Raw genomic sequence first — 6,868 nt, 5'->3', positions numbered from 1 at the left:
GCTGAACTGTAGCTTCTATTTAAAAGTTTCTACTATATCCTCAGAAGTAGCTCAGTGTTACCCTCACTTTGAATCTTTCCTTCTCCTTGTAATAGCCACCATCCATTTCCTTTTTTTTTTTTTTTAATTTTTTTAATGGGGAACCGTGTATTTTTCCAGGGCCCATCAGCTCCAAATCGTTGTCCTTCAATCTAGTTGTGGAGGGCGCAGCTCAGCTCCAAGTCCAGTCGCTGTTTTCAATCTTTAGTTGCAGGGGGCGCAGCCCACCATCCCATGCGGGAATTGAACTGGCAACCTTGTTGTTCAGAGCTTGCGCTCTAACCACCTGAGCCATCCAGCCGCCATGCCATCCATTTCCTTTTTAAATACAAGCTCTAGTTTATTTGGTTGTTAATTCTTATGTGGATGACAAATGATGTTTCTACCGTGTCTCCCCGAAAGTAAGACCTAGCCGGACCATCAGCTCTAATGCGTCCTTTGGAGCAAAAATTAATATAAGACCATCTTATTTTACTATAATATAAGACCTGGTTTTGTATTAATTTTTGCTCCAAAAGACGCATTAGAGCTGATGGTCCGGCTAGGTCTTACTTTCGGGGAAACAACGGTAGATATATTGAACCTGATTATTTAATGAATTAGGAATTTAAAAATCATTTTGTATATAATTAAGCTTCTTGTTTTCTAGACATAGATTCCAGTTTTTTGTGTTCAATGTTCAGATATGTTCTTGGACTAGGAAAAAAATACAGCCCTGCAACAGGGTTGATAAACCTTAGAGACCTAATTCTACAAAGTAATTCTAATTTCTGTTATGCTATTTGGCAGGTAATCATTGTTAATAGTATAGGTGCTAGGTACCCATGCTAAGAAATCCCTCCTCTTCTGGAATCCAAAGTTGGAGGATTTTGGTTGGTTTCTCTGCTTTTACAAAGATGTCCTGAGCAGTCACCTGGTGACCATGTTGTACATCAGGGCTCCATCACAGGGTGAGCGGTTCAGATTATTCAAGGTCCCTTCCAACTCTGACATTCTGTTCACTTCACAAAGTTCAGGTAAGGACAGAACTATCCTGGCTTCAGCCTCATGTACAAGGAAGAAAGGAGGACCATGGCACTCCCGTGAACATCCCTACTTGTCAGAGACTCACTTAGGCTGAGATAAAGGAATGTTGGGGTTTTTTCCCTTGCGGGCATTCTAAAGGAGCAGAACACATCATTTTTACTTTCATGTTATAGAAAGGATGGCAAACCCGAGAGAGAATCCCAGCAATGTCTAGCGTGGATCAGGGGCTTCAGTAGTGAGCTCAGTTATGGTGTTTCATAAACTAAAACCACCTACAAACTACATTTGATGAATGAAAGTCAGAAAGTGCTAGGAGATTGTCAGTTTCTTAACCTACAAAATGAGGAAGAAGGGATGCCATTGCAGAAAAACGTAGAGACCTTTCCTTAGTGATATGACAAAAGCATCCTGCACAGACCCCAATCCTAACCATCTGCACGGACTTAAGGAAGCCTGGTCCAGTGTAAGTCTTAGAAAACATGTATGTTTCATTTACGTCTATTGGATATTAATGACAGGAAAAGTACATGAAAACGAGAACTAGGTGATATGTTGATGCCTTGAACATTTTTTTTCATCTTTTACAAAATTTTTTCAGCCCTCATCTAGGTTTGTTCATCTATTCTTATACCTACATGAGCGAACCTAAGAAATTATTGTTGCTCAAGCTGCAATCCTCTTGCCATCCTGGTATGTCAGGAGAGAGATTCAGCCAACCATATTCAGGAACTATTCGCCAACTAAGAGAAACTTAAAATTTAGGCTTGTAGTTAGTTTCCCATCTTTGGAAGCTGAAAAGTCATGTTATTTCTCTTTGAGTTAAGCAAAAAATTCTAATTTTATCTGAGAGAAGAGAAACTAAATCAAAAAAGAACATTTTGAAACTAATCTCCCAGAGGTTCTGAGTGACATTATATCCCAGTGTGAAGAGCTGCTTTTGCATTTTGATGGTGGAACAGATGGTCACTCAGTTCTGCAGGCCTGAAGCTGAGGCACCAGACTGTTGAAGCATTCGGCTAAGAAACTACTTGACAGAACTGCCCAGAAGCCATTTGAGACCATTAAACAGTATCCCTCAGCACTGAGTCTTCTTTTTGAGAAATGAAGCTACCTTCTTTATTACTATATTCTTTTCTTCTATCATTTTCCACAAGATTCTTAACTTGAATGGCTTTTTTTTCTGTTGGGAGAAATTTCCTGTCTTTGATTATTTGAGGTTATGAGCTTAGTTTTAACTGTTCCTAGTTTGTTTTGTCAATAGCTGGTAAGTATGTCAAAGGAGGTTTCACCAGTCACCTTCCCAATTCATTTTCAAAAATTGCAACTCTTGGGTGGCCGGATGGCTCAGTTGGTTAGAGCACGAGCTCGGTTGCCAGTTTGATTCCCACATGGGTCAGTGAGCTGCGCCCTCCACAACTAGACTGAAGGACAACGACTTGGAGCGGATGGGCCCTGAAGAAACACACTTCCCCAATATTTCCCAATGAAATATTTTTTTAAAATTGCAACTCTCTCGATATTGTATATAAATGTAAAATAAGCATTGCTGTTAAATCTGTTTAGCAGAGAACTTTATGGTGCCTTGAATATGTTTGATCTTAAGTGTAGTTAAAGTTTGACCTGCAATTACTTAAATAATAATAGCTAACACTGAGTCTCTTCTCCATGTCAGGCTCTACATATATTATCTCATTTAATCCTAGCAATCCTGAGATGGTATTACTCTCATTTTACAGAAGGGAAAACAGGCACAGAGTGAGGTTCCGAAACTTGGTCCAGGTTGTAGTAAGTGGCAAAGCCAGAATTAAACCCAGGCACTCTTAATGCAGACCCATCTAGCTGTTCTGCTTGGTTGTTGTCTCTCCTCTGCAGTTTTTCAAGCTTCTGAATTCTCCCTTTATCCTACAGCGCAATGATTCCATGTTCTGTTGATGGAAAAAGAAAGATTGCCGAGGATTTGGGAAGGAGAGGAAGTTATTAAGTTTGCTAATTTGGGACTCAGTATGGCTTTTGTTTTAAGTTTGGTAAGAACTATTAAAATTAGATCTTGGGTTACTGGGAAATGTTATCTAAGCCGCCCTAAGATTTTTTGGAGAGGACACTACAGAGATAGTTGGTCATTCTCAAACCCTAGCTAGCCATGGGACACTTTCTGGTTTCCTCACAACTGTTTACTTAGTACTGGCAGATTCGTTATAGGATGCTGATACTTGTGAGAGCTTTTCCTCCAAGAGCCACAGCTTCTAACAGACCTTGTGTTGCTAAGTGAGCAGCTTGCTTACTCTCTGTAAACTGTGAACTTGTACTTCGTGAGGCCTGCAAAGAGGAATTCCAGAATGGGGATTGTCTGACAACTGAATTTTTTGGACATGATACCTGCTTAGTAATCATGAGCTGGAATAGTAGACATCCTTGCTCCTATATTCATGATTCTGTCAGCTTTGTTTGCCCAATACCAAAGGATGCTCTTTTTTCCTAAAGCCCAGAGAGTTATACAACATCCTTGCTCATCCATTTTACTGTTTAAGAACTTTTGCTGTGATGAAATTCTCATGTCGAACCTAAACCCCTTATGTTACTTGTTTGTACAACTTAAATTTGCTGGTATAGTGTGTAGAATAAGAAATTTTCATCAATTCCACATCGAGTTCAAATCCTGGTTCAAGTATCCTAACATCTGTAGCTATGGTCCTGCACAGTGATCCTTGGAGACTGTGTCACTTACCACTATGTGACCTTGGCCAACCCATTTAATCTCCCTGAGCCTTGATTTCCTCACCTGTAAAATAAAGGTCAAATCCACAATTTTTTTATATTTTTTTTAGAATACCCAGAGGCAATGTGAAATTATCAAGTATCAAAGAAAGATTGAACCATATTCACGACACTCAGGTTACTCGGGCACTTAGAGTTTTATAATAGAAAAAAACTGATTTTTTTTTTTTAAATAAATGAGCCAGCCAGAACATCTGATTGAAGGGAGTTCAGTTTGGTTTAAACTACCAATCATTGCAGTTTCCTGTTCCTTAAACTCTTCAGTCAGACTGTCTCGAACCCTCACAAATAGATTCTCAAAGGTATGTGACGTCCTCAATTATCAGAAGCACATGAGTTGAGCTGATTTCCCCCAAATTAAACATGTAATAAGTGATGGATTAGACGTGCACCCAGGTTATCACCTTCCCTCCACTCCTACCTTAGCAGCTTTGTGCACTAAAAGCTCAGGTAACCAAACGTCTGGCAACAAGTTGAAAGAGGGTCCTACTGTAAAATTAATGGGCTGTGTGTGGTTAGCAGATTGGGGTTTTTTTCTCTTAGCAGATTTTAAGTCCAGGTTTTTAAACTGCCAAGTGCCCACTCATTAAAAGATGAGCAAGGAAAAAGAAACATCCAGTTTTGAGTTTCAGACGCCAGGGAGCAAGAGAAGAGGAGCCAGGTGAGCAAGAGAGGTGAGTGCCGTCCAAGCTGGGGCCACCAGAGGCCTAGGCCGCCACCAGCTGCCACCTGGGCCAGACCTGGGTCCTTAGCTGGCTGTGGATGAAGACGGGGGCTACAGAGAAAATGGCTATTCAATGTGCAACCTTTTTTTCTGTTTTTTTAATCTCCATTAAATACTGTCACTAGTTTATGATTTTCAACATAGGCATTATTTTGAATAGTATTTGATATTACCTGCCTTCTGAAGTGTAGCTCTAGACTATTATTTTATTTGCAAGTGTTTCTGAGGAGGGGTCCTCTTTAGACCTGTACTTTTAAGTCGGGAAAGTACTACAAACCATTTCTTGTTCCCCTGTTTCTGAAATGGGGTACAGGTAGCAATAAGATAAACATAGCACCTATTTCTGGGGCACCTGTTCTATTCCAAAGTATTTAAGGGAGGGAATGCCCTTATGTTAATAGCGATATTGAAACAAATGGGAGTACAAAGTCCCCAATACTTAATAAGATAAAACAAGATTTCCTAGAAATAAAGCAGCAGCAGGAGGTCCTCAGAGGGCACATTCACTCCTGGATAACATGAGTCAAGGCTCCTCGTCTGTGTCCCCTTTGGAACTATCGGTGCAACCTCAGGCAAGTCCTTACTCTTCTGCTTCTCAACTGGAAAGGTGAGAGACTGGAACGAGATTAGATAACATTGCTCGGATCCTGTACCTTCCACACTTACGCCAACCAGGATAGAGCAGGAAATGGAATCTGGCCAGACAGTGCTATGGTCTGCTTTTTGAATGGATGAAAAGGCATCTTACTGTAATTACTGTATTAGTTGGCTTGGGCTGCCATAGCAAAGCACCACAGACCAGGTGGCTTAAACAACAGCAATTTATTTTCTCAGTTCTGGAGTCTAAAAGTCCAAGATACAGGTGTCAGCGGGGTTAGTTCCTTCTGAGGGCTGTGAAGGAAGGATGTTCCAGGCCTCTCTCCTTGGTTTGTGGATGGCCATCTTCTGCCCGCGTCTTCACATCATCTTCCTTCTGTGTGTCTGTGTCCAGATTTCCTCTTCTTATAAGGACACCGGTCATCCTAGAGTAAGACCCACTCTATTGACCTCATTTTAATTGAATTACCTCTTACAGATCCTATCTCCAAATACATCGCATTCTGAGGTGCTAGTGATTGGGACTTCAACATCCGTATTTGGGAAGCGGAGACACAGTTCAACCCATAACACATCTTAGGATTTTTTTTTTTTAATTTCCATTCTAGGTCACTTATTTTGGGGGTGCTATATTGAGGCTAAGTTTCAGGGACAGCCATGAGGACAAACCTGAGAGAACAGAACCACGGTGCTCACGGTTGAAAGTAACTAGCGGCACGGGAAGGTGTTACTAAGGCAACAGATGGAAGCCTGTGCTGTAAACACCAGGTGGGGCGAGATGCTGCGTTGAGACGAGGCCTGTTCCAAGCTCTCCGTCTTGGCTCCAGTTTTCAGTCCTATTATTGGAGAGCGGCTTCAAAATGATGTGATGTTACATCCCACTCACATTTGTCAGCTGGCAACTCCAGTACCAGATTCCAGGATTTCAGAGAAAAGGGAAGCTGGGGATAGCAAGCTCACCGCTTTGTGATTTAGTAATTGTCATTGACTCATCCGGAAATGCCATGCCGTGGCCATCCCCCTCCCCATGTGCCCTAACACGTTCACAGATCATTACCCCGCCACCCTCGCTCGCCTTTTTTTGGCATTCCTTCCCCTGCTTAATAATACAGGTGACTTCGCGCTTCCTGCAAAAATGAGTCATTAATCTAATGGTTGAAGTTCGGTACCTGATGACTCCTGAGAGCTGTCGTATCATGAATGTAGGGTTAGATAGATGGGGCAGATAATGGTGCAGGGATGGCTGTGTTAGGCTGTGGTCCTGAGGGGAATTAGGTTCACTCACCCAGGAGGTGGCTGACACCCACTGCAGTTTGTTTCCTGTGATGCAAACCTCTGAGCTTGTACAGCTAATGTACCATTAGTGAAGCTACATGCACTGTAGAAGATTCTTGGAGTTCCTGCGCTTTTAGTGGAATTAGATCAATTGAATTTGGCAACCTGGGGGAATAGCTCACATTACCTTGATACAGAAATAAAAATGAAGGAATGAACTTGAAATGTATAAATGTATTTGGTTTTGCCATTGTATTTCTGCGTGGGGGCTTGTAAAGTCAAGAGTGAATGTCACAGACCTCTTTTGCACAATTATCTTTCCAGATCTGGTTTTTGTGGTGTGTGGTGTGTTTTGTTGCAAATCTCTGCATCCCCAGGACCTAGCAGAGTAATGCCACTCGGTCTTGACCCTCTGTCCCCCTCTCCTGAAAA

The sequence above is a fragment of the Rhinolophus ferrumequinum genome, chromosome 9 (genome assembly GCF_004115265.2).
Source record: "Rhinolophus ferrumequinum isolate MPI-CBG mRhiFer1 chromosome 9, mRhiFer1_v1.p, whole genome shotgun sequence".
Lineage (NCBI taxonomy): Eukaryota > Metazoa > Chordata > Mammalia > Chiroptera > Rhinolophidae > Rhinolophus > Rhinolophus ferrumequinum.
The sequence above is the reverse complement of the archived record's forward strand: the minus strand, read 5'-3'. Positions refer to the sequence as shown.